Consider the following 10,171-nt stretch of genomic DNA (forward strand, 5'->3'; position numbering starts at 1 on the left):
TTCATAGAAACATTCTCATACAATAAAATAGATAAGTAAAAGGAAACACAGGCAAAGCTCAAAAATGCATTGTCATGTATTAACTGTCTCTCTGGTATCAGATCATGTATTAACTGTCTCTCTGGATTTAGGGAAAAATAACATTAAGTGTCTCGAGCACTCAAATAAAATACACTGGCTACTGAATCCAGCACAGCAATAACATCACTGTATTTATCCCGAGGGATAAAAAAAAAGTATATATATGCAAAAGAGTATACCAGAGAGGGATAATAACTAGATTATAGGTCATCATATAGGCTGCACCATATGGTTCTGCCATTGCACACTTAGTAGCGAATTGAAATATTGGCGTGCCTCTCAGGATCTGCACGGAGCTCCTGGACCAGATTGTGGCATACCCCCTGTTCTTGTCTCCGTTCATTGATGGGGTGCACCCAAACCCTTCGTCTTCTCCTTGCTCCTTGCAGGAGAAGAAGGGCAGCCCCCCTCTGTCTGGCAACAGTTATTTGTTCTGTTGAAATAAAAAAAACTCAATAAAATGTAAAAGAGCTTGCTCAATTAAAATGGATAACTACTGGCTGCATACATGTAAATGTGTGGCTATGTTAAGGATAGATAGATGGATAGATAGATAGATACTGTATTGGTCCCAATGGGGATCAATAAAGCCATCCAGGAGCTCAATACAATAAATACACACAATAACAATTGGCCTTAAAAGGTGACTGCACTATATACTAAAAAGGCTTAAAGGCACCCAGTGCAACTTTATGTAAACATTCAATGAAAAATAAACATTCAATTTCAAGTCTTTTTACACGTAGTAAGTTTCAATAACTCCATACCATTACATATCGACATTCAAGGAGCAAAGATGAGACGTCGTTGTGTGGCGAGAACTGATAGAAAATCGTAAACAACAACAATCGCCGGTGGGGAGAAGCCATTTTTCCATTGACTGGAAGCCTGCTTTATTTATTGTAGGTTACAAAAAATAAAGAAAATGGCGGCATTGTTGTTGTTATCGATTTTGTATCAGTTCTCACCACACAACAACGTCTCATCTTTGCTGCTTAAATGTCGGTATGTAATGGTATGGAGTTATTGAAACTTACGACGTGTAAAAAAGGCTAGAAATTTAATGTTTATTTTTAAGCCTCGAAAGTTGCACTGGGTGCCTTTAATAGAAGGTCCTGCAGTTATTGAGATTGTTGATGCAGTAGATGAATAATTGCAAAATATAAAATAAATAAGAAATGACAGTAAATAAAACGATAAAGTGCCCAACAAACTAAGTTGATCTGATGCTTGAAAACATACTTTCACTGCGCAGATTAGCCTACATTTTTCCAATTATTCAGCCAAAAAGATGGAAAATAAATAAACTAGGCTACAATAGGCTACTCACCCATTGCGTTTCGTGTCTTTGCTGCGGTTGATTGACAGGTGACTTCCTGATTTTATACTGCAGCGCGGCCGTCGCGCCGCCTCCTGTTGGTGCTAGGGGCGTGCTTTTGACGCGCGTAAAATACGAGACGCTGCGCTGCGGCGCCGGTGTGTGGAGGCCTTTATGGCTGCGGCACGGTACGGCTGCGACTCTATCCTGCTTGCATTTCCACCGGGCGCGTTACCAGGGACGTGCACAGGAATTTTGAGGGGCAGTTGCTCTGACCTGAAATAAGGGCACCCCCCCCCCCATGCAGCTCTTTAACCCTGTACTTTCTAGCATGGTCCTCTCATATATGGTGATCAGCACTTAGGCCTACCTGCCCTATGTGCCTCCTCCTGGTCCACATTTTCCGAGTGTCTGGAGGCTTGTGACTGCTCCTCATCTTAAACGTAATGTAATTATGAAAAATTGCCATTAGTAGGCTAAAATATGAGTCTGATTAATTTATCAATTAGCCTACACAGTATAATTTTTTATCACTATGCAAAGTCTCTGTCCCACCTGCTGTTTGGCTTTTTCGTAGCCAACCCTGTAGTGATGTGCTCCTCTTTGCTGCCTCCTTTAGTTGTCTCTCTCTCTCCTATTATGTTCTTCAAGGAAAGAGGGGTCGAATCCAAAGGAATAGCTTTAAAGAGACTTTATTTGTATAAAGTATTTTCGGTATGGTAAACTGATGCTCTGAAGTTAAGAGAGATTGAAGATGTGCCTTAGCACGTGCGAGAGTGTTCTCCTAGCTGGTCTAAGACTTTAACCCACGAATGTCCTAGCGCTGCCTGGAGAGTTCTACCTGTCTCCACGATGTGGAGGCTTTCTTATGGACTCGGAGGACCGGAAGACTTGGAGAAAACCGGTGGGACGTAATCCTCGGTTTTCCTCGCTTGGTCTGTGGTGCTGCCCTCTGTGGATAAAGTATCTATTGCAGCCTTCAGTAAGGCTCCCCTTGTGGCTATGTATGGTATTTACGGCTAATATGTTTGGTCTTCATTGGGTCTATGTGTGGGTAGCTTAGATTCTTAAAATACGTAACACTCCTGAATCCTCCTCTTTTCACTGGGCATTTCGGCTTCACTTAACAATAACAAACAATACCCAAAATAGTGATAAGATTTAGGCATGAACCATTTTGAATGAAAGAATTCATGTGATGCATTACTTCCATAATTTATTCTTCTTGTTAAAACGAAATGTTAGAAACTAACTATCAGCAGACATGTAGCTTAGTTTGGCTACCAAGAAATGTGTAGACTATGTGATAACGAGCTAGCTTGCTTGTCTGCAAGCTAGCTAGCTGTCTGATTATTTAGGCTAAACGTTACGTGGCAAACTGAGCCTGGATTTATGAAGATTGTAATTCATTTCATAAAACGTGATGATGATTGTTTGTTTGTTATACATCTCAAATTCACCTTTTCCGACAACATCAAGGCAGTCGTCTCACAGGTGCCGGTGTTCCGGTCGCGTGCAGCGCTGCTTCTACGTAAAGCAGCTTTCACACGCCGTGCGGCAACTCGCCGCCTCCATTCATTTCAATGAGTGAAGGGCGGCAGAGGGGAGGCGGCAAAAGCGGCTGTTGCCGCGCGGCAGAGGTTGCCCTCCCCCTACTGACTTTCACTCTCAGTGCCCGAACGGAATTGAATGAGGCTACGCTTACTTTATGAAATGTTTCGAGTGGCGATTTTTTTTATCTAGGCCTTACATGAAATTCTGCATCCATTAAATGATTAAATAATATATATATTTTTTTTTCCTCGGAAGGGCAACGTGAGTCGAAGAGGGGCATATGGGCAGTTGCCCAAGCAACCTGAGCAACCCCCCTGTGCACGTCCCTGCGCGTTACGGCAGCGCAGCGCTGCCTTGCGAGCCAGCCGTATTCACGCGAGATCACGAGATCACGCGATAATTCTAAACCTTATGTACCCGTACCTTCCACTCCCAAAACTACTGCAATTAAATGCCACGCTTTTTCCTTCCGGCCATTGTCCTTATAAAAAGGATGATTTGGTACATAAATGACTTCATGTTGCTGAACTTTGACAATGAGTCTCTCGTCGTCCATGTTGCCGACCTTCTGAGACCCCTTGATTGATTGGCTGCTGACCTGGTGCCACCTGTCATGACGTAATAATGTTGATGTGAAGTTGTGATAGGCTACATGAGCTGAGTATTGTGTTTTATTTTTAAAATTGACCGGATGCTCTATGGCTTTTACTTTTTCACTTCCTGCCCTGCTCGATCTGCTCTGTTGAAATTGAAGCGGTTCAGCAACGGCCTGCGGCAAAAATAGCTATGGAATGATAGCACTGCGGCGTGGCGAGACGCTCCCGGGACGCTGCTGAGGCGTTCCGCAGCCGCTCCCGGTGGAAATGGTCTCATTGATTAGAGTGGAACCTATCTGCTGCGGTGACCGCGGCCGGCGTGCCGCAGCCGTAAAGGCCTCCACACACCGGCCCCGCAGCGGCGCAGCGTGCATTTTACGCGCGTCAAAAGCACGCCCCTAGCACCAACAGGAGGCGGCGCGACGGCCGCGCTGCAGTATAAAATCAGGAAGTCACCTGTCAATCAACCGCAGCAAAGAGACGAAACGCAATGGGTGAGTAGCCTATTGGAGCCTAGTTTATTTATTTTCCATCTTTTTGGCTGAATAATTTGAAAAATGTATAATCTGCGCAGTGAAAGTATGTTTTCAAGCATCAGATCAACTCGGTTTGTAGGGCAATTTACTGTCACTTCTTATTTATTTTATATTTTGCCATTATTCATCTACTGCATCAACAATCTCAATAACTGCAGGACCTTCTATTAAGCCTTTTTAGTATAAAGTGCAGTCACCTTTTAAGGCCAATTGTTATTGTGTGTATTTATTGTATTGAGCTCCTGGATGGCTTTATTGATCCCCATTGGGACCAATACAGTATCTATCTATCTATCTATCCATCTATATAGCCTTAACATAGCCACACATTTACATGTATGCAGCCAGTAGTTATCCATTTTAATTGAGCAAGCTCTTTTACATTTTATTGAGGTTTTTTTTATTTCAACAGAATAAATAACTGTTGCCAGACAGAGGGGGGCTGCCCTTCTTCTCCTGCGCTGTAGGCGGGCAAGGAGAAGACGAAGGGTTTGGGTGCACCCCATCAATGAACAGAGACAAGAACAGGGGGTATGCCACAATCTGGTCCAGGAGCTCCGGGCAGATCCTGAGAGGCACGCCAATATTTCAATTCGCCAAGTGTGCAATGGCAGAACCATATGGTGCAGCCTATATGATGACCTATAATCTAGTTATTATCCCTCTCTGGTATACTCTTTTGCATATATATATATACTTTTTTATATATATACCTCGGGATAAATACAGTGATGTTATTGCTGTGCTGGATTCAGTAGCCAGTGTATTTGATTTGAGTGCTCGAGACACTTAATGTTATTTTTCCTTAAATCCAGAGAGACAGTTAATACATGATCTGATACCAGAGAGACAGTTAATACATGACAATTCATTTTTGAGCTTTGCCTGTGTTTTCTTTTACTTATCTATTTTATTGTATGAGAATGTTTCTGTGAAGCACTTTGAGTCTGCTTCATGTATTAAAAGTGCTATATGAATGAAGTTGCCTTGCCTTAAATAAAAATATATATATTACAAGTAGGCTAATCTGGTTACTACCTACATGGTGTGATGTGACTTAATTTCGTCTATTTCCCATTATGGTTGATGGTTTGGGTATTTAGTCCACCATTGTTGATTTCTCACCTGAAGATCCAATCTCCAGAGCTATGGCTCGCCAGGCAAAGACCTTTTTGGAGTTGTCTTTGTAATGACGGGTACTTTGGTCATACAATTCGACATATTTTTCCACCTCGACGACCAGTCTCTCATCGTCCATTCTCGTAATTGTTTCTCACAAACGAAAGAGGGCGACATCCAGTGGTGAGGGGTAGATATGGAGGTGCCTACGGGACCCGGGATGTACAAACCAGCTTTTACAAAGCGCTTTTTCAGGGGCGGCGACGGCGCTCGGGAATAGAACATTGGCTCGAAGAGTAGTTGGGCGGCGCGGCGCGGAACGCTGCCGTGCAGCTAGTCGGCGCCGGTGTGGGCTAGTACCAGGCCCGGTTCTACGGGGGTGCATAAGCATGCATTGCACCCCCAAAAAAAAAGTTTGCACCCTCAATTGAAAAAAAAATAATAATATATACATATTTTTTTTTTATAAATATGATAAAAAATAATAAAATACTTGCTCCCAAAACAAATTGTAATGAAACCTGTGACAATTTCCATTAAATACCTTTGAGATATCAGCATCCAACATCATTCTGACTGTTCACCAAACTGACAAAATCACTCCGCATTTATGTATGGTGTTTTGTGTATATGTTGCTTGGCAACAGTCCACACAGTGGGGATCTATTTTTGTTGCCGGAAGCAATTTCATTATTTTATATCGTTAAATAAACAAACAAATCAAAATCTATTGTCAATTATTATTATTAACAGTACATTTTACTAGTATAAAACGTGTATAAAGCAATATCACACTCGAGGTCGCAATGTTGTCGCTCTATATCAGCGCTGCTGTGATTGGCCGCCGGCCGGCATCGTGTGCAAAATGCACGCACCCATATAGTATATCTATGGTGCGCACGGTGGTGACTTTGAACTTCTTCGGCAGCAACAGTTATATATCCGTTGGATATCCAATACATGTATTAAATGTATTATTTTCATAAGAACCCATATTTCTTTTTATTGTATTTATTTACAATCGTGTTAACTTAGTATTATACTGATTACTTTTTGTTCAAAGTTCAAAGTCTGAAAGTGTTCTTTCCTTGTTCAGCTAAAATCTGTTTTATTTTTAAGTGGCAATGTACAATTATTTGTTATGTCAAATATCCTGCCACAATTAATAAAAAATAAACTTTATTTTTGAATTGCAGTCACATGTTTGTTTTTTTGTGTAGAATTCTGTTCTTTTTTACACCTCACACATCACACATATCAAAAACCTATCTCATATTCAAAGCTATCTAAGATATCAATAAGCTAATGTTGAAGCTGAAATGTTCTCCACATCACAAGACATGATATGATACCATCTTTTAAGCACAGTAATTGTTTGTTGTCCCAACATGTCAGTAGAACTACGCAGAAGTGCTTGTCTATGGTAGGAAAAGCCTGTGTGTAAAATAGCGAAGTCTGAACTGAAGCTGTGTAGCTGGTTTTAGTATAGTACTGGTGTAATCTCAGATGCACCCCAAGGCATTCTGTTCTGGTACCGGGCCTGGCTAGTACACCCGGAATAATGGGGGCAGACTTTTTGACGCGCCGCTGCGGCGCCGGTGTGTGGAGGCCTTTACGCTGCCGTAACGTGTCCAGTGGAATCTGGCCTTTAAGGGAGGAACGTCCTCCCTGAAGTAATTGTCAATAGGCGATAGGGGGTGCTAATATCCCTTTACCCAGGGAAACGAACAATACAAGGCATTAAAGTAGTCATATTTAAGGGCATTAATTCATTACAGTAGTCTGGACAATCTGCATTTTTTATTCTCAACAATGGTAAGGAGAATCTTCCTCCCTCTGCTCACTGGAGAAGCCTCTGCTGATATGGACTATAAATACCACTGGACCACTGGACCATCAGGATTCAAATAGCAGTGTTTCTTATCTCTGTGTTGATCATTACAATTATTAAAATCTTCTCTTTCATTAAAAAGGGATTTTCTTTTTTTCTGGAGGCAAATCACCTGAATCATTTGACCTGTGCTTATTTGAAAAGCTTTTTTTTCCTCTGAGCTTGAACAGTTAGACTTCTAGTTTCTGTCGTTTATGGCAGGATTAGACTTGTTCTTTGTAGTCAATAGAAGTCAATAACTTTCAATTTAATTTTCTCACTTTCTTAAATACATTGCACTTTCAATTTTACTTACTAAAAAGCCTTTTTGACTTTCAATAAAATTTTCTATTTTTTACCAGAAAGATACATGATCTGATACCAGAGAGAAAGGATAAGGGTTACTAGAATCCGGGTTGGAGTCCCAGAGAAAGTACCAAGTTCCTTTTAGGTCGGGTTGGAGTCCCGACGCGGATACCAGAGAGACTGTTGATCAGGGGCCGTATTCACAAAGCATTTTATCTTACCGCTAGGAGTGCTCCTAACTCGCGCTAAAACATTTTACGTAGGAGTTTTTTCTTAAAAGTTATTCACAAAGCCGCTGAGACCTACTCTTACTAAGGATAAATCACAAAGAGTGAACTAAGAGTGACGCGCCATTGCTATGGATTACGTCAATTCTCGTGCACAAGTTTAGAAGCGGTCAGTTCGGTGATTGGTTGTTCAGACCTACTTTTAGCCCTAAGATCCTTTGTGAATACGGCCCCTGATCTTAAATACATTGCACTTTCTATTTTACTCATTTCTTTGCATATGTTTTCTTTTACTTATCTATTATTTTATTGTATTGTATAACAATGTTTATATGTGAAGCACTTTGAGTCTGCCTTGTGTATGAAAAGTGCTATATAAATAAAGTTGCCTTGCCTTGCCTTGCCTTGCCTTTGTGTTGCTGGCATGAAGGCAGCATTAGGACTTTGCTTTGTGCATTGTAGGAGTTACGCATCTGCAAGTCATTATCACTGTAAGAATCACTTGTTGTGTGCAACATGATTTGTGGTTCTGCATGCTTGTGTGCCATTGCATGTGCTTGTTGTGTGGTCACAGCAGTCTGCTGTGTTTTCCTCCTCCTGGGTCTGCCACTCCTCCTGTCCGTCTCACCTCACACCTGGCCCTCATCTGCAATCATGGTCACCTGGTCTTCATCTCCAATCAACTCCCCTTCATAAACCCTTGGATTCCCTGCTGTCGGTGCCAGATCGTACTACGCACTACAGTGGTAATGATACATGCCTGGCTCCAGTAATTCTTGTTACCTCGCTCTCGCTCTCTGGTCACTTGTTGTTTTTGACCACAACCCAACTCTGTTTTCCTCTGCCTGCAGTTATCCAGATCCCTCACTCCAGCTCGCCTGCCTCGCTCTCCCCCCGGCTACCTCATCCACTACCTGCTCCCCCGCCTTGTTCAATAAACCCTTTTTCATCAATTCAACATCGTCTCCGTCTGCTCTCGGGTTCAGCATCGTTTGTCATAACACTATGGTCTAGAAAAAAGGGTCAGTATAGCTTTCACTAAAGTTTATTCAATTGTTTTAAAACAAAACTCACAATTCAATTAGCTTACAGGGAAAAACATATCATTAGACAAAAACAGGACTAGACTGCAAACTGTATAGGTATCTTGGTTTTATACTTGCTATATAAGAAACAGCTTAAACTCTGTTTTAAAGAGGTATTAAGTTTGACAACCTGTTGCCGTTGTGTATGTGGGTCGAGACAAGCATTCTCATTGATCCTGGATTCCACTTGCAGACCGGCTGACTTGAGGTCACATTGGGTTTACCACTTGCTGCAGAAATTCTAGACACATATATACCATATTGGTGGTTTTAAAAAAACGCAAGCATCAAAACCATGTCTTTGACAGCAGGATAGTACTACTCACCGATGACTTGTCTAGACAAAGCTGCATGACATGTTGGGTGTGGTTGATAAATACACAATATCCCGCAACTGCCATTGAAAAGTGTATTTATTTTAATTGAGGAAACATGTAGCCACTAATACCCTGTAAACACCCTGAAGCACTTGGGCTTGAGTTAAAGTACACACATGTTTGGTTGCAGATGCATGGGCGACTTGGGCTAAATCCGAATTCATTGCTCATTGCTCAACCCAACCCCTCACTGCTCAACCTTCACCATAACCCTAACTTTTAAGCCAACCCCCTACCCCTACCCTTCTTTAACTACCAGATGGGACAACCCTACCCTGTGACGTCATTGCTAGTCCCTAATCTGTGACGTTATCATTAGTCGTCGACGTATGTCATTAGACGTTGACGGTGATGGTGGTTATCCCTGTTTAATTACGCCCATCTGCCTAATAACCCTGTACAAGGACCCCGTTCGTGGAGAGGTACAGGGGCGTTTTAACTACTACCATTCAAGGGGGCGCAGCATCATTGAACGGTTGTTCGGAATGATGAAGACCCATTTGAGGTCAACCCTTTTCCGAGCCCTGGAGGTTCGGGCATCGTTTGCCCGACTGGATATTGCGTCCTGTGCCTTTCTCCACAATGTGTGTCTTGAAAATGGCGACATGCTAGAGCCAGATGCGGATGCTCAACTCGAAATGCTTGGGGTTTTAGTGCTACCAATGCAGAAGAGGTGCTTGAGTTGGTGGAGGGATGGGCTCTGTAATGGCAGCGGCCTCAATGATCTCCTGAAAGAAAACATAACAAATAAGTAGGAATTATATGGTAGAACTGGATTATGGCCACATGTTATGTACAATATATAATAACTGATAGATATTTCTACCAAAATAAATGAAAAAATACACAGGTTTATAAAAAGAAAAGGCATCACATTGACTCACCATACTCCAGGCTAATAAGCATTTTTAAAACAAATTACTGGATTACTTGGCAGGAAATTAAAGCTTATCTTCAACCTGGAGTCCCCCTAGAACAAGGAACATATAGATATCATACCACATGAGCCCGGCAGCTCCCCGACCGCGGGCCGCCCAGCCGTGGGCTGCCTGAGGCTGGGCTGCGGAGCCCGCGGCCGAGCTACCGCGTAGACCCCGGCGTG

General features: G+C 42.3%; 1 long non-coding RNA gene across 1 annotated transcript; it reads right to left on the bottom strand.

Moving 5' to 3' along the window:
- Positions 1–1,723: 1,723 nt before the first annotated feature.
- On the bottom strand, positions 1,724–2,606 carry LOC130378550 (uncharacterized). The gene is made up of 3 exons (XR_008894760.1): positions 2,483–2,606; positions 1,955–2,033; positions 1,724–1,835 (listed from the first exon to the last, which is right to left on the bottom strand). It is a non-coding gene; the product is annotated as an uncharacterized LOC130378550 (long non-coding RNA).
- Positions 2,607–10,171: the final 7,565 nt, after the last annotated feature.

Source organism: Gadus chalcogrammus, unplaced genomic scaffold (assembly GCF_026213295.1).
Source record: "Gadus chalcogrammus isolate NIFS_2021 unplaced genomic scaffold, NIFS_Gcha_1.0 GACHA087, whole genome shotgun sequence".
Taxonomy (NCBI): Eukaryota; Metazoa; Chordata; class Actinopteri; order Gadiformes; family Gadidae; genus Gadus; species Gadus chalcogrammus.